The sequence below is a fragment of the Lolium perenne genome, chromosome 2 (genome assembly GCF_019359855.2).
Source record: "Lolium perenne isolate Kyuss_39 chromosome 2, Kyuss_2.0, whole genome shotgun sequence".
Lineage (NCBI taxonomy): Eukaryota > Viridiplantae > Streptophyta > Magnoliopsida > Poales > Poaceae > Lolium > Lolium perenne.
Genome location: NC_067245.2, coordinates 100,153,511 through 100,172,557, shown reverse-complemented (window position 1 = coordinate 100,172,557; position 19,047 = coordinate 100,153,511).

Genomic DNA, 19,047 nt, shown 5'->3' with positions numbered 1-19,047 from the left:
TCTGGCACTCCGGCGGGACGGGGAATTGGAGGAGATCATCGGCATCATCACCACCGACGCCTCTCCATCGACCAGCCATGTTTCCCCCATCCATGTGTGAGTAATTCCCTCGCTGTAGGCTGAAGGGGGTGGTAGGGATTGGATGAGATTGGTCATGTAATAGCATAAGATTGTTAGGGCATAGTGCCTAGCTAATGTCCGTAATTGGTACTTTTATGATATTGTTGCAACTTGTTATGCTTAATGCTTGTCACTAGGGCCCGAGTGCCATGATCTCACATCTGAACATGTTATCAATTCATGATGATATTCATTGCTTTATGATCTTACCTGCAAGTTGTATACACGTATTGTTGTCCGGAACCCGAGGCCCCAAAGTGACAGAAATTGGGACAACCGGAGGGGAAGGCGGTGATATGAGGATCACATGTGTTCACGGAGTGTTAATGCTTTGCTCCGGTGCTCTATTAAAAGGAGTACCTTAATTTCCAGTAGATTCCCTAGAGGCCCGGCTGCCACCGGCTGGTAGGACAAAAGATGTTGTGCAAGTTTCTCATTGCGAGCACGTACGACTAAATATGGAACACATGCCTATTGATTGATTAGTACTTGGATACCGTTTTATTATTATCTGCAAATGCCCTGCCTTGATTGTTATATGAGTTTCTCTCATCCATGCAACGCCCGTCATCCATCCCTGTGCCTACAGTATTTTAATCATGCTGTTTACTATAATCACTACTGCTGTCTTTGTTACTCTGCTGCTGTTATTTCACTACTGCTACTGCTATAAAATTGTTACTACTGATAAACTCTTGCGAGCAAGTCTGTTTCCAGGTGCAGCTGAATTGACAACTCCGCTGTTAAGGCTTCCAAGTATTCTTTGTCTCCCCTTGTGTCGAATCAATAAATTGGGTTTTACTTCCCGCGAAGACTGTTGCGATCCCCTATACTTGTGGGTTATCAATCACCACGAAGGGTGCATCTAACGTCGAAAAGGCCTTTGAGTATAGCATCTTCAACTTGTTCATCATCATCATTCTCATCATTAGAAAAAAGTGTTGGGATTCAAGTTAAGAGTTACCTTTGGTCCCTTTGCCATAAGGCACATGTGCATATCGGAGGGTGACGACGAAGATGTTTTGGAATCTTCATTCATGAGAGTCTCATGCCTTATAGATTGTTCAATTTCCTCTACATTGTTAGACAACAAACAACTAGAGGAAATAGAAGCATTTTGTTCATGGCAAGAAGACAAAGTAAGCATATCATCATGGGATTTATGTAAGGAGTTTACACATGATATGCAAGAACTGTCAACACAAGCATGTAGATTATTTTCAGTGCTAGATGTGTTTAAGTCCAAAGAAGAAACATTGCAATGGGATAGAGATGAAGAATCATCATTATTGAGCACAATATCAACATTGCAATTTTCCTCACCACTCACCATATCATTACCTTGTGTCTTGCCACACGTTGGTGAAGTGGATGAAGATGAGAACTCATCACGACCGAAGGTGGAAGCAACTTGGAGCTCTTTATGATGTGAAGGGGAAGAGAGCTCCTTGGAGACACCACCGTCCGGATGAGAAATGGATCCACCAAACATTTCCTTAAGCTTGATCCACATCTCATGAGACGACTTCGCTTTATATATATCAAGAACCTACGAAATCCTGGTCTCAAGGAGAATAAAGCTCATTAGATACTTGAGCTTCAAGATGTAAGTTTTTCTCATCCTCTAAAGATAGATTTTGAGGATCCATCGGAGGATACAGACCTACATCTAGAAATCGCTCTATGTTTGGACACAAGGTCCGAAGATTACAAAGCAAGCGATTTCGCCACAAAAGATATTTTGTGCCATCAAGGATGATTGTGTCATTGTGCACTATATTATTAGCCGACATCTTTACTCTCAAGGTGGTGAAGCCTTAAACAAGGAGAGACCTTGCTCTGATACCAATTGAAAGGACGAGATGTCGCCTAGAAGGGGGGGGGGGGTGAATAGGCGTTTAAAAACTCTTACGGATTTGGCTTGTAAGATTGCGGAATTAAACTAACATTTATTTCACAAGCACAAATCCTAAATAAGCTAGGCTCAAATAAGTGAAACAACAACAACTAGATCTAAGCAAGATAAGCACAAGATGTATGTAGCACAAGTGATAGCAAGATATATGTACTTCAAGCACGATGGCTATCACAAGGAAAGTAAGCTCGGGTATAGAAATAACCGAGGCACGCGGAGACGAAGATGTATTCCTGTGTTCCCTTCCTTTGCAAGAAGGTACGTCACGTTTGGAGAGGTGGGGGTCCCACGAAGGATTCCCCAACGCCATGAAGGCTCACTTTCTTCTCCGAGCCAAACCCATGAAGGATAATGGCCCTTTCCTTATGGTTAGCTTTTCCTCCACTCCGGAGATGGCAAGCTCCACAACCACTTCACAAGCTCCACGAAGGAGAAGCCCGGGCCCCTTCACAATCTTCCACGAAGAGGTCACCGGGACACCAATCAAGCCAACTAGGAGGTCACCCTCCAAGAGTAACAAGCTCACGGTCTCTCACTCGAACTAATCATGGTGGAGAGCTCAACACTATGCAATGATGCAAAGCAAGAACACTAGAGGTGTTCAAATCCTTCACACTCAAATCCCACCCAAGCAACAAATGCTAGGATGAGATTAGAGAGGAAGAAAAATGGAGGAAATCAACAAATGACTCCAAGATCTAGATCCCAAGAGTTCCCCTCACTTAGAGGAGGAATGGATTGCATGAGGTTGTAGATCTAGATCTCCTCTTTCAAATCCCCCAAGAATATGCAAGAATCATAGGAGGGAAGGGAGAGGAAGCAAGCTCAATAGGTTCAACAAAGGTGGTCAAAAACATGCTCAAGAACCCTAAAAAACTGTTGGGGAAGAAGCCCCTTTTATAGCCCAAGGGAAGATATAACCGTTGGGGGCAGATCTGAGAGATTTTGGTGCAGCCTGGTCAACCGGGCCAAACCGGGCCTGAGACCGGGCCGCCTCGCGTAAGAGCCGGTCCGACCGGGCCAAGGACCGGGCCACATACCGGGCCACAGACCAGGGCCTCCTGGTGTGAGGGCTGGTCCGACCGGGCCATAGACCGGGCCGCCTCGTGTGAGGGCCGGTCCGACCGGGCCACAGACCAGACCATCCGGTCCAAACCGGACCTGAGGCCGGGCTGTGACCGGGGCAGATCAGGGACATACAAAACATGTCTGATGTCTACGGGAGCTTCTATTCTTGTAGACAGTGTTGGGCCTCCAAGAGCAGAGGTTTGTAGAACAGCAGCAAGTTTCCCTTAAGTGGATCACCCAAGGTTTATCGATCTCAGGGAGGAAGAGGTCAAAGATATCCCTCTCATGCAACCCTGCAACCACAAAGCAAGAAGTCTCTTGTGTCCCCAACACACCTAATAGGTGCACTAGTTCGGCGAAGAGATAGTGAAATACAGGTGGTATGAATAAGTAGTAGCAACGGCACCCGAGGAAAAGTGCTTTGCCCGGGACGATAAACAAGCGTAGTAACGCAGCGGTAGTAACGCAGCGATGGTAATGCTTGATAAAACAAGAAACAAGCAGCGATAGCAGTATTTAGGAACAAGGCCTAGGGATTAGACTTTCACTAGTGGACACTCTCAACATTGATCACATAACAGAATAGATAAATGCATACTCTACACTCTTGTTGGATGATGAACACATTGCGTAGGATTACACGAACCCTCAATGCCGGAGTTAACAAGCTCCACAATAATGCTCATATTTTAGTAACCTTTAGTGTAAGATAGATCAAAAGACTAAACCAAGTACTAGCATAGCATGCACACTGTAACCTTCATGCATATGTAGGAGGAATAGATCACATCAATATTATCATAGCAATAGTTAACTTCGCAATCTACAAGAGATCAGGATCATAGCATAAACCAAGTACTAACACGGTGCACACACTGTCGCCTTTACACACGTGCAGGAGGAATAGAACTACTTTAATAACTTTGCTAGAGTAGCACATAGAATAGTGGTGATACAAAACTCATATGAATCTCAATCATGTAAAGCAGCTCATGAGATTATTGTATTGAGGTACATGGGAGAGAGATGAACCACATAGCTACAGCGGAGCCCTCAGCCTCGGGGGTGGATTACTCCCTCCTCATCATGGAGGCAGCGATGGCGGTGAAGATGGCGGTGAAGACGGCGGTGGAGACGGCTCCGGGGGCAATTCCCCGCCCCGGCAGGGTGCCGGAACAGAGACTTCTGTCCCCCGAATTGGAGTTTCGCGATGTGGCGGCGCCCCTGGAGTCTTTCTGGAGGTTCGTCTTTTCTGTCGATGTTTTTAGGTCACGACGGCTTAAATAGGCGAAGAATCGGAGTCGGAGGGGCCACGGGGTGGTGCCACCATAGGAGGGCGCGCCCCCCCCTTGGGCCGCGCGGCCAGGTGGTGTGGGCCCCCCCTGGCACCCCTCCGACTCTTCTCCGGTGCTCCGGAAGCTTCCGGGAATTATAAGGCCTTCGGTCTTTATTTCGTCCGATTCCGAAAATATTTCTTTACTAGGATTTCTGAAACCAAAAACAGCAGAAAACAGCAACTGGCCTTTCGGCATCTCGTCAATAGGTTAGTTCCGAAAAACACATAAAAATGATATAAAGTGTGAACAAAACATGTTGGTATTGTCATAAAACAAGCATGGAACATCAGAAATTATAGATACGTTGGAGACGTATCAGCATCCCCAAGCTTAGTTCCTACTCGTCCTCGAGTAGGTAAACGATAAAAGATAATTTCTGAGGTGACATGCTACCAACATAATCTTAATCATACTATTGTAAAGCATATGAGATGAATGCAGCGATTCAAAACAATGTTAATGCAATGAGTAAACAATTGAATCATATAGCAAAGACTTTTCATGAATAGTACTTTCAAGACAAGCATCAATAAGTCTTGCATAAGAGTTACTCAAAAAGCAATAAATTCAAAGTAAAGACATTGAAGCAACACAACGGAAGATAAAGTTTCAGCAGTTGCTTTCAACTTGTAACATGTATATTTCATGGATAGTTGTCAATGCAAAGCAATATAACAAGTGCAATAAGCAAGTATGTAAGAATCAATGCACAGATAACACAAGTGTTTGCTTCTTGAGGTGGAGAGAGATAGGTGAACTGACTCAACATAAAAGTAAAAGAAAGGTCCTTCAAAGAGGAAAGCATCGATTGCTATATTTGTGCTAGAGCTTTTATTTTGAAAACATGAAACAATTTTGTCAACGGTAGTAATAAAGCATATGAATTATGAAAATTATATCTTACAAGTTGCAAGCCTCATGCATAGTATACTAATAGTGTCCGCACCTTGTCCTAATTAACTTGGACTACCGGATCTTTGCAATGCACATGTTTTGACCAAGTGTCACAATGGGGTACCTCCATGCCGCCTGTACAAAGGTCTAAGGAGAAAGCTCGCATTTTGGATTTCTCGCTTTTGATTATTCTCAACTTAGACATCCATACCGGGACAACATGGACAACAGATAATGGACTCCTCTTTAATGCATAAGCATGTGGCAACAATTGTTATTCTCATATGAGATTGAGGATATATGTCCAAAACTGAAACTTCCACCATGAATCATGACTTTAGTTAGCGGCCCAATGCTCTTCTCTAACAATATGCATGCTCCAACCATGAAGGTGGTAGATCTCTCTTACTTCAGACAAGACGGACATGCATAGCAACTCACATGATATTCAACAAGGAATAGTTGATGGCGTCCCCAGAAGCATGGTTATCGCACAACAAGCAACTTAATAAGAGATAAAGTGCATAAGTACATATTCAATACCACAATAGTTTTTAAGCTATTTGTCCCATGAGCTATATATTGCAAAGGTGAATGATGGAATTTTAAAGGTAGCACTCAAGCAATTTACTTTGGAATGGCGGATAAATACCATGTAGTAGGTAGGTATGGTGGACACAAATGGCATAGTGGTTGGCTCAAGTATTTTGGATGCATGAGAAGTATTCCCTCTCGATACCAGGCTTAGGCTAGCAAGGTTGTTTGAAACAAACACAAGCATAAACTAGTACATCAAAACTTTACATAAAAGACATATTACAAGCATTATAAGGCTATACATCGTCTTCCCTGTTGTTCAAACACCTCACTAGAAAATATCTAGACTCTAGAGAAACCACTCATGCAAACCAAATTTTAACAAGCTCTATGTATTTCTTCACTAATAGGTGCAAAGTATATGATGCAAGAGCTTAAACAAGAGCACTACAATTGCCAAGTATCAAGTTATTCAAGACATCATACCAGTTACTACATGTAGCATTTTCCGTTTCCAACCATATAACAATTAACGAAGCAGTTTCATCCTTCGCCAAGAAAATTAAAAGCTAAGAACACATGTGTTCATACGAACCAGCGGAGCGTGTCTCTCTCCCACACAAGCATTTATTCAAACAAAAACAAAAACAAGAAACATACAGACGCTCCAAGTAAAGTACATAAGATGTGACCGAATAAAAATATAGTTTCAAGAGAAGAAACCTGATAATTTGTCGATGAAGAAGGGGATGCCTTGGGCATCCCCAAGCTTAGATGCTTGAGTCTTATTAGAATATGCAGGGGTGAACCACCGGGGCATCCCCAAGCTTAGAGCTTTCACTCTCCTTGATCATAGTATATCATCCTCCTCTCTTGACCCTTGAAAACTTCCTCCACACCAAACTCGAAACAAACTCATTAGAGGGTTAGTGCATAATCAAAAACTCACATGTTCAGAGGTGACACAATCATTCTTAACACTTCTGGACATTGCTCAAAGCTACTGGAAGGTAATGGAACAAAGAAATCCACCCAACACAGCGAAAGAAGCAATGCGAAATAAAAGGCAGAATCTGTCAAAACAGAACAGTCCGTAAAGACGAATTTTAAAAGGGCACCAGACTTGCTCAAATGAAAATGCCCAAATTGAATGAAAGTTGCGTACATATCTGAGGATCACTCACGTAAATTGGCATAATTTTCTGAGTTACCTACAGAGAATTAGACCCAGATTCGTGACAGCAAAGAAATCTGGAACTGCGCAGTAATCCAAATCTAGTATTTACTTTACTATCAAAGACTTTACTTGGCACAACAAAACATAAAACTAAGATAAGGAGAGGTTGCTACAGTAGTAAACAACTTCCAAGACACAAATATAAAACAAAGTACTGTAGCAAAATAACACATGGGTTATCTCCCAAGAAGTTCTTTCTTTATAGCCATTAAGATGGGCTCAGCAGTTTTAATGATGCACTCGCAAGAAATAGTATGTGAAGCAAAAGAGAGCATTAAGAGGCAAATTCAAAACACATTTAAGTCTAACATGCTTCCTATGAAGAGGAGTCTTGTACACAAATGAATTCATGAAGAACAAAGTGACAAGCATAAGAGGATAAAACACGAGTAACTTCAAGATTCTCAACATAAAGAGGGGAAACTTAATATTATTGAAATGCATATAACCATATTTCCCTCTCTCATAATAACTTTCAGTAGCATCATTGATGAAATCCACAATATACCCATCACTTAAAACATTCTTATCATGGTTCATATGCATAGAAGTATCATTAAATTTGGCATAAGAAGAGTTATTCTCATTAATAGTAATTGGAGTAAGATTATTATCAAGAATTTGAACATGGTAAACAAATTGCATATTAAGGGAATTGTTTTTAGTAATCCAATCATGACTATGACAAGTTTCATAAGGATAGTTAGAACTTATATCATAGCATTCTTTATAATAATCATCGGAGATCGGGGGCACAGTGTCATCATAGGAAATAGAATAGTTATCTTTCACAGTCGGTTTATCTGTGTCCACACCATCATTGTTATTAGAAGGAGATGTATCAAGAACATAATGACCAGTAGCTAAAGGATTTTCAAACACCTCTTCCCCAAGCTTAGAGCTTTCTATATCATTATGGGAGGAAGCATGGATAGTACTGACACTATGGCAATTATTATCATCATTTTCAGAATTAGTTTCCCAGAGATTTGTAATATCAAAAGTAGTGTGCTCATTCAAATCATGATTGCTAATGTATGTAAAGGGCATAGGAAGATCATCGTATTCAGATTCATTGTCACAATAATCATTAGGAGCAACATACTTACGGTTACCTAGCATTATCTCATTCACGCGGGGATACGCCGTTACCTCTTTCTTTTTATTCTCCTTCTTCTTCTTCTTCGTTCCCTTCTTCTTGTTCCCTTTTTTAGGAGGAAGAGGCTTGAAGGGTGGCTTGTCCGCATAACCTGATTTCCTTTCAGAAACAATAGAAGAAACTTGGGAGGATCCCTCCTTTTCATTAATTAGTTGAAAACACACAGTGGTCCTATCATATTTTGGCAAGGTGTCATCTTCTAAAATATTTTGTATGTAAGTATTTGTATGGCTATTATCAATGCAATAAGAAAAACACCCATGCAGGACATCATCAACATCAAGATCACTCATATGTAACAAAGAGATTTTTCTCGACAGTTCTTCACACCCCAAAAATAAAGTAAGTTCATCATGCTGATTAGGAGTAATTTCACCATCACAATACAAATTTGCAGCACTCATTGGGTTCAAATTATCATTGGAGGAGCATTGAAAATTAAAATGACCCACTTCATGGCTAACTTCACAAATAAAAGGATAGAGGGCACAAACTTTTTTACCAAGATCATCTAGAGCCCTAAACCACTTTCTAGTTTTTTCATTAGCATGATGGATACAGTATTCATCTTTGATTTGATTAATTCCACAAGGTCTATGTATTCCACAAAAATTAACATTCTTATAGGAAATAACATTCTTAGGAGTTTGAGCATGCTCATTACAATAATTAACAACAATTTCATTCTTCATACAAGCCTCTTTAAAAGGTTCATGATACTTATCAAAATTCTTTTTAGGCAATTCAAAATGAGAAGCAAAGGCTTTATAAAGATTTGCAGCAACTTGAGAGTCAAGACCATAAGTAGCACTCATATTTCGAAATTTATCGGTATCCGTAAAAGTTTCAATGCATTCATAATCATAATTTATACCTGACTCTTTACCTTTGTCGTTCTCCCAATCTTCAGCGTTCTCCTTAATCCGATCAAGAAGGTCCCTTTTAAACTCTTCTTTGTTGCGCGTGAATGATCCAGAACAAGTAGCATCCAGCAAGGTCTTATCTTGAAAAGAAAGTCTTGCATAGAAATTATCAATAATGATATTACCTGGAAGCTCATGATTGGGGCATTTGAGCATTAAAGACTTCAATCTCTCCCATGCTTGGGCAATACTCTCTCCATCATGAGGCCAGAAATTATATATTCGGTTTCGGTCTTTGTGAATTTCACTTGGAGGATAGAATTTAGAATAAAATAGAGACACAATATCCTTCCAATCAAGAGAATGCTCATCTTTTAGCAGTTTATGCCAATGCGCCGCTTTACCAGTCAACGACATAGAGAATAATTTCTTCTTCACTTCATCCATAGAGATACCTGCACACTTGAATAACCCGCATAATTCATGCAAAAACAGTAAATGATCTCCAGGATGCACAGTTCCATCCCCTTCATAGCGGTTATCCATAACATGTTCAATAATTTTCATAGGTATTTTATATGGGATACTTTTAGTAGGTGCATTTAAAATATCACAAGCATCATTAGAGTTATCGCATATGGGAGATAAAGTGTTATCAGAGCAAATTTTCTCACCTGAAGATGGGAAGCTAAAAAGATCACAAAAACTAGCTTCCCCAAGCTTAGACTTCTCCATAGTATTAGCAGTAATTGCATTCATACTAATAACATCGCTACTAGCATGCAAATGAGGTTCCATTGGTTTTTTAATGTTTGCACCAAACAATTCTAAATCAGGAAAAAGATTAAAAAGCTCACTAATTTTTTTGTTGTTTTCCATTATGCCTAACTAGTGTAAACAAGAAACAAAAATATGCGATTGCAGGATCTAAAGGAAATAGCTTCGAGCACAAACACAATGGCGCCAGAAAAGTACTGTTACCTGGAACCGGAGTATGAGTGCCTTTTTACCTTTCCTCCCCGGCAACGGCGCCAGAAAAGTGCTTGATGTCTACGGGAGCTTCTATTCTTGTAGACAGTGTTGGGCCTCCAAGAGCAGAGGTTTGTAGAACAGCAGCAAGTTTCCCTTAAGTGGATCACCCAAGGTTTATCGATCTCAGGGAGGAAGAGGTCAAAGATATCCCTCTCATGCAACCCTGCAACCACAAAGCAAGAAGTCTCTTGTGTCCCCAACACACCTAATAGGTGTACTAGTTTGGCGAAGAGATAGTGAAATACAGGTGGTATGAATAAGTAGTAGCAACGGCACCAGAAAAGTGCTTTGCCCAGGATAGTAAACAAGCAGTAGTAACGCAGCAGTAGTAACGCAGTAAAACAGTAAACAAGCAGCGATAGCAGTATTTAGGAACAAGGCCTAGGGATTAGACTTTCACTAGTGGACACTCTCAACATTGATCACATAACAGAATAGATAAATGCATACTCTACACTCTTGTTGGATGATGAACACATTGCGTAGGATTACACGAACCCTCAATGCCGGAGTTAACAAGCTCCACAATAATGCTCATATTTTAGTAACCTTTAGTGTAAGATAGATCAAAAGACTAAACCAAGTACTAGCATAGCATGCACACTGTAACCTTCATGCATATGTAGGAGGAATAGATCACATCAATATTATCATAGCAATAGTTAACTTCGCAATCTACAAGAGATCAGGATCATAGCATAAACCAAGTACTAACACGGTGCACACACTGTCGCCTTTACACACGTGCAGGAGGAATAGAACTACTTTAATAACTTTGCTAGAGTAGCACATAGAATAGTGGTGATACAAAACTCATATGAATCTCAATCATGTAAAGCAGCTCATGAGATTATTGTATTGAGGTACATGGGAGAGAGATGAACCACATAGCTACAGCGGAGCCCTCAGTCTCGGGGGTGGATTACTCCCTCCTCATCATGGAGGCAGCGATGGCGGTGAAGATGGCGGTGAAGACGGCGGTGGAGACGGCTCCGGGGGCAATTCCCCGCCCCGGCAGGGTGCCGGAACAGAGACTTCTGTCCCCCGAATTGGAGTTTCGCGATGTGGCGGCGCCCCTGGAGTCTTTCTGGAGGTTCGTCTTTTCTGTCGATGTTTTTAGGTCACGACGGCTTAAATAGGCGAAGAATCGGAGTCGGAGGGGCCACGGGGTGGTGCCACCATAGGGGGGCGCGCCCCCCCCTTGGGCCGCGCGGCCAGGTGGTGTGGGTCCCCCCTGGCACCCCTCCGACTCTTCTCCGGTGCTCCGGAAGCTTCCGGGAATTATAAGGCCTTCGGTCTTTATTTCGTCCGATTCCGAAAATATTTCTTTATTAGGATTTCTGAAACCAAAAACAGCAGAAAACAGCAACTGGCCTTTCGGCATCTCGTCAATAGGTTAGTTCCGAAAAACACATAAAAATGATATAAAGTGTGAACAAAACATGTTGGTATTGTCATAAAACAAGCATGGAACATCAGAAATTATAGATACGTTGGAGACGTATCAATGTCCCCGGTTGTCACCGGAGCAGGAGCCGGTCCGCGCTGGGGAGGCCGGCCCACAGCCCGGTGTGACCGGGCGTGAGGCCGGACCGGCCGGGCGAAACATGAAAACATGTTTTACAAAAACCATCATAACTTTGGCGTCCGGACTCCGATTTCGATGATCTTGGGCTTGTTGGAATCAGAAAAACAAACCCTGCAACTTTATGCATATAAACATCATTGTCCACCCACTTAGTAAAAACCATAAGATGAATGTTTTGACCTATCTATAAAAGAGACACCGGTAAAATCTCCAATCTCGAAAACGCAATAGAAGATGCATATGCATTCCGTTTTTGATGAACTTGAGCTTGTTGTAAAGATAGCAACAAGTTCAAGAACCTCACACAGAGAAACATCAAGAAGAAACAATATTTATGGAATGCAAAGCATGCAAAGGGTTGAGCTCCCTAAAACGATGTGATCAAGTTACCTAACCGAAAGCCTCTCTTGATAGTGCGGCTATGTATCCTATAACCCGGTATCCCAACAACCACCTTGAGACCGGTAAAAAGGAAACCTAGCAAGGCCATACCTTTTCCTTGCGCATCCCGCTTGATCTTGATGATAACTCTTCAAGCTCCACTCAAGCCGGAATGCCTCACTTGATCATCGTTACTTCGTGAAGACTCACAAATGCTCCCCCATACACCGTGATGGGAAAGCTCCATTGATGCACATCTTCACATGTCCTTTATCACCAAATGGACGGCAAGCTTCAAGCATATGGTACTCTTGAGATGCTCAACTTGAACTTGCCCAACTCAACCTTGATGACGATCACCACTTGACGTCATCCTCTCATGGGCTATACGAGATCTCACTTTTGATGCATGCCCATGGAAAGATACCTAACCCACATAGACAACACAAGGAAACATATATGGTGGGTTAGTTCATAAAGCATAATTGACACGGCTTACCATACCACATGACTTCTCTGTGGCACATTCTTCATGCTTCATGTGTTGACCAAACTTGAATCTATTCTTCACTCTTTATATTGGTCAACCTTGTATCTTCTCATGCTCTATCATACTATCTTGAGGTGTATAAAGAATTCTTCATTTTTTTGCATGCTCCAAATCTTAGTCAACCATAGCTCAACTCATGAGACTATCATGACACTGACTTAGAGCCATCACTTGAATTCTTCACTTGGAATCAAGCACTCAAGATCTTGATCATTTATTGCTTATCATATAAGCTAGAGCATGGCTAATATTGAGTTCCACATAAGAACTCCATCTTCATTTCTTCTTCTTGATCATATCACATATATATCTTCAAATCGATGATCTTGATGCCAATACTCAAGGTATATCTTTATCTTCATGGCATCCATACTTGAATCCAACACATGGACTACAAGTAGTACCTACGGAATATTCCTTCATATAAACTCAATGAAAACATTAGTCCATAGGGGTTGTCATTAATTACCAAAACCAAACATAGGGGCAATATACCCTTACACTAATCATGATTTTACTGAGCCATATCACATGTGTGCTATTGGGAAAGCATGGAAAAAATATCACATACATGATGGGTTTCTGTTTCGAGCTAACAAATTATATGTTCCATAATCGTCTATGCGTTTTATCTTACTGCAGGAATCACATGCTGGAGGTCTAATGGGTCATTTTGGGTGTGAGAAGACATTACTAATGCTCGTTGGTCACTTTTATTGGCCTAAGATGAGGCGTGATGTGGACAGATATGTGAAGAGATGCATTACTTGTAACAAGTCCAAGTCCAACATGAAGCCTCACGGTTTGTAGATACCATTGCCTGGGCCTACTACACCATGGGAATATATAAGCATGGAGTTTTTATTAGGTTTTCCTAGAACAAAAAATGGCCATGATTCTATTTTTGTGGTAGTGGATAGATTCTCTAAGATGTGACACTGTATTGCCTGCCACAAAAGCAACGATGCATCACATATTGCTAACTTGTTTTTCAGTGACATCGTGCGTCTACATGGATTACCAAAGACAATTGTTTCTGATCGAGATGTGAAGTTCATGATCTACTTACGGAAGACACGTTGGGGAAAGTTGGGGACAAAGCTTCTTTTTAGTTCTACTTGTCGTCCCCAAACTGATGGTCAATTGGAGGTGGTGAATAGGACCTTGTCGACATTACTGCGAGCTATGATCAAGAAGAACTTGCGTGAGTGGGAGGAGTGCTTTGCCACATGTTGAGTTTTCTTATAACAAGGTGTTTAACTCTACCACATAGCTTTGTCCGTGTTAGGTGGTGTATGGTGTCAAACCCATTACTCCACTTGATTTGTTGCCTTTTTCTATACAAGAGAGAGTTAATATGGAGGCATCAAAGAGAGCAGATTTTGTACGGAAATACATGAGAATACAAAAGAGGCTATTGGGAAGAAGGGAAAGAACAATGCAGCTCGAGTCAACAAGAAACACACAGAGGTGTTGTTCAAGCCTAGTGATATGGCCTGGGTTCATTTTTGCAAGGACAGGTTTCCCAAACTGAGGCGGTCTAAGTTTCTTCCTCGTGGTGCTGGTCCTTATAAAGTGCTTTCCAAGATCAATGATAACTCCTACAAGATAGATCTTCCAACTGATGAGTTTGGTGTCAGTAATAGTTTCAATGTTGCTGATTTGAAACCGTATGATGGAGAAGACCTTGGAGCATCGAGGTCCATGCCTTTTGAAGGGGGGAGGGGGAGATGATGAGGACATACCTACTAAACTACTACCTCCTCCACTACATGATGATCAAGATGTTGATGCGAAGAACAAGTCCAATGAAGTCAGGATTGGAACCATTACAAGAGCTTGTGCAAACTATTAGAACAACAGGTGAATTCACTCCTAAATGAAACTGATGTTGTACATGGTGAGAACTTTATATTTCCTAAGTCTTTACATATATGTATGATCAGGTACGAGGGAGAATCAAGCGTTGCACATGAAGAATTGGAGCAGCTGCACGAGGGACCGGATGAGAATATGATTCATGGATGCGTGACGGGGGAGAGGGAGGCAGGCGCATCACCAGGAGGAATCCCCAGTGGCAGTGTGGCCATGCATACCCTAGCGGCACTGCCAGCCATGCCAGCGGTACTGCCGCCCCAAGCTCAGCGACACTGATGCCCATCCCAGCGGCACTGTGACGCATAAATGCATATATGAACTTTGTACTTTATCATATTGAATTCCCACATATTTGCACCATATATTATGATGATACCATGATTTACATTGATTTATGGGGATTTACCAGTGATCCCCTTTATTTGGTTTATAACTCTGCAGAAAAAAGAATTCCCTCTTTCGCATATTTTTCACTTTCAAAGACCTATACGGAGTCAAATTGACCTGCGATTTTTGGAGCATCTTTTTTTCATCGGGAGAAGCACCCTGGAACCTTGAAGCACACCTAGGTGTGCCTGAGGCCCAAAAGAGGTCAGGTGGCACGCCCAAACATGTAGGGCGCGCCACCCACCCTATTTCGACCGTCGATCTTCCAATCCACTTGATTCTTTCGCCCACTGACGTATTTTGACCTAAAAATCACTATGTATTTGCCCCCAAAGATTTCTCGGGAGGAGAGCGCCGAAGAAGACAGAAACACGAAAACAGAAGCAACAACCGCGAAGATTGGAGGGGAAACTTCGTCGAGATGACCGCCGGAGGGATCTACACCTTCTCCAACATCTTCATCATCATCACCATGATTAAGGGGGAGCATTCCACCTCTGGACTACGGGTTTGTGGCAGTAGCTTGATCTATTTCTCTCATGTTATTCATAGTTCTTAGAGACATATGAGCTGCCCTACATGATTATGGCCATATTTGTAATACCTATGTGGTGAATCCTTATTCTATGATATTGTGCTATGAGATCTGATCATATTATGTGCAAGATGTATTGATAGATGCATATTATGTACCCCGTTCTTAAGTATTTGTTCTGATCCAACATCTATGCAAGTGCTGTGTGAGGCGATGTGTGTATTAGATGGGGTAGCATGGTTTTAGTGATTGGATAGTGACAACAAATTCATGATCTATTATGGTTTTGAATTTTCATTTGCTACCTCACTAGGGATAAAGTGTATGCATGTGCTATGTTTGTCACGTGACAAAGTGATGATCTAGTTTATTCAAGGTAGTATATTTGATATTCAAACATCATGTCAAAGTACTTATGGCTATGCTCTGATAATTCTTAATATAAAATTGCATGGAGTTTTCCCTTTTTGTGGTGTCGAGGGTACTCCTCGGCAATGCCCTCCGATTGGGGCTTAGGGTTTATGGAATCCTGTAGGCTAACACGAGACATCGGTTAACAGACAAGAGGGGAGAGCGATTTACCCAGGTCTGGGGCCCTCGATGAGGTAAAACCCTTACGTCCTGCCTGTCTGATCTTGATTATGAAAATATCGGGTTACAATGGGGTGCCGAAGGTTTCGGCTGTGATCTCGTCGAGAGGCTAAGTGGTATGGCGACCTAGCTCTAGACTTATGGTGACTAAAGTTGCTAAGATTGATTGTCCCTCGGCAGCCCCTCTCCTAGCCTTTATATAAGAGGCTAGGTCTCAAGAGATCTGTCCGGGTACGACTAGGTTTACAAAAGACCTAGCTCTAAATTTTCCTTGTTCGACTCCTCCCTGTCTTGTTCTTCAAGGAATCTTCTCCAGCACCGTCCTAGTGGCCCACCTTGCCATCGGGTATGTTCATGGGCCTCCAGTTGAGCCGTACAAGATAGGGCAATGTCAGTTACCCGAAGGGTAATGCCCACGTCAGTAGTCCCCGAGTGTCTAGCCGAAGATATTTCGGGTAGAGACTAAAGCATGCCTCCAATGAATGTTCTTCTCCCTTGATTGTTCTTGTCCATCTTGTAACAGCATTATCTTCTTCTATCGGGTGCGCGTCCAGCGCTCCCGATGGGAGTAGCCCCCGAGTCTAGGTACGGATGCTTGCAATTCGTGCGTAGACTCAAGTTGTGCCACTCGAATGTCTTCTTCTACCGAAGTTTTCTGCAAGTCTTCATAGGTCATCCGATACATTTGTACCGGGTCTTGTATTTTTCAGTATGGTTTTAATGCGTAAAGGATATTGAGTAACGTTCCCAGCTTTGCTGGTTAACTACCGATGGCAAAACAACGTTACCCTAGACAGAATCAAGTCCCCGGGCATGATCCTGGAGTACAAAAAAGTTTTATCGGGTGCGCGTCCAGCGCTCCCGATGGGAGTAGCTCCCGAGTCTGAGCATGGGCGCTTGTGACCGGGTGCAGACTCGAGCTGAGCACTCCATCCTTTTCTTCAAATATCTCTTCACAGGAATATCTTCGAGTTCACGTTTTATCGGATGCGCGTCCAGCGCTCCCGATGGGAGTAGCCCCCGAGTCTAGGTGCGGATGCTTGCGATCCGTGCGTAGACTCAAGTTGACCATCCGATGCTTTTCATTTCTCCTCGGATGCTCTCGGCGGGCTTCACGACGTCACTGATGATGCAGTCACTGCTGCAATTATGACTGACAAGACACGACCTGTTGGGCCCATCCTACTTCTGCGTGGTTCTGTTTTAAGAAATGACCGCTACTCTCGTACAGTTACCAAGGCGTCTCCTTGATTTCCGCGATCAATGATGAAAAGAGGGTCCTCTTAACGAATTGGAAACAATGACACGTGCCCACTCATTCCTCAGGTTTCCTTGCCCTTTATAATCTTTCGGAGCAAGCTCTCCCTTTTCCACACTTCATCCTTGTGTCCTCTTCTCCTTCTTCCATCTTCGTCACTCATAACCGCTGTGCCGCCGCCGCTTCTAGATCTTCCCCAGATCCAATAATGGTGAAGAAGAAGACTCCACCGTCGCCACCAGTTCTGTGAGCGGCGGTGCTGCCGTCAAAGCTTCTCCAAATCCGCCGAAGAGAGGCGCTCCAGATCCTCCTCCTCCAGCTCCGGCGCCGCCAGCACCGTCAAGCTCCACGGCTGGGCCTAACCCCGGCGATTGGCCGCGTCTACCACCACAAGGCGTGATGAAAAGAATGCTCGAAGCCTTGGATTAATTTCTTTCGACGAGGGGAATGTCATTCTCCCAGGTGCGATTTCACGGCCCAATCCTCCCGCTGGTTTTACCGTGATGTTCTTGTCATTCTTGTACCGAGGTCTCTCGCTCCCTGCCCACAAATTCCTTCATCACCTTCTTCGAACTTACGAGATCCAACTATGGCAGCTCACCCCCAACTCAATCCTTCACCTTGCAATTTTTATCACCCTTTGCGAAGCGTTTTTGGGCATTGAGCCTCACTTTGGGTTGTGGAAGAAAATTTTCTTCGTAAAAAGATACAATAGTAGCAGCGGACCCTTTGTCATCGGGGGAGTTGGGTTTGTCGCTCGGACAGAAGTTAATTACTTCAACTTTCCGATGAGAGAATCTGTGCAAGGGTGGAGACTGAAGTGGTTCTACATTAGGGACTCTTCAACAATCGAATCCCAGCTTCCTCGCTTCTCCGATGTTCTCAAAGCCAAGCCTAAGAAATCTTGGAAGAATACCCTTTCTCCCGACAAAAAGCCAGCAGTCGACAAGTTATTTGATAGATTTCTTCGGATCAAGGAAGCCGATGGCCCGACCATGATAGGTACAGAGGTTGCCGCTGTGTTCCTGAAGCGTCGAGTTCAGCCGATCATGGTTAGGGCTCATCCGATGTGGTTATATTCGGGTCCCAAGGATGAGACTACGATAAATATCGCCGAATTATCAGAAAAGGAACTGCTTGATGAAGTTCGACGCCTCACTCTCTTCAGCCAGGAAGATTCAATTCCGCTGATATCTTCCCATCCACCTTTTGATGCTGATCATCCGCCAATGGAGGTAAATTTTCCTCTCCATACTCTTATTGCATTGTTTCCCTTGATCAATATGATTGTCATTGTTCTTACTTGTTTTACTTCGACAGATCCCCATAGCTCCTGAAAACTTGCAAGACCTGCTGGACGATACTTCTGAGGGAAGAGATTCCTCAGCCCCCGTAGGATTTCATACTGAAGAGAATGCAAGCCCAAAGGATGAACGCGATGATCCGATGAACTCTGAAGCTGACATTACCAATCCTCCACCCCCAGCCAACGATATTAGTGACACAGCGGGGTCAATGCGTGACGATGATGCTGATCATGCTGCCTTTGTTGATGCAGCTGTGGAGGAGGCCAAAGCTTCGCCTGTGAAGAGACCATCCGGCGGCTTTGCCGACGAAGATGATCTTTTCGACCTGTAAGTCCTTGCTTCCTTTCCCAGAATTTGTATTTTGTCCTTACCATTCACATTCTTTTCTTGACTTTGCCAATTTTCTTTTT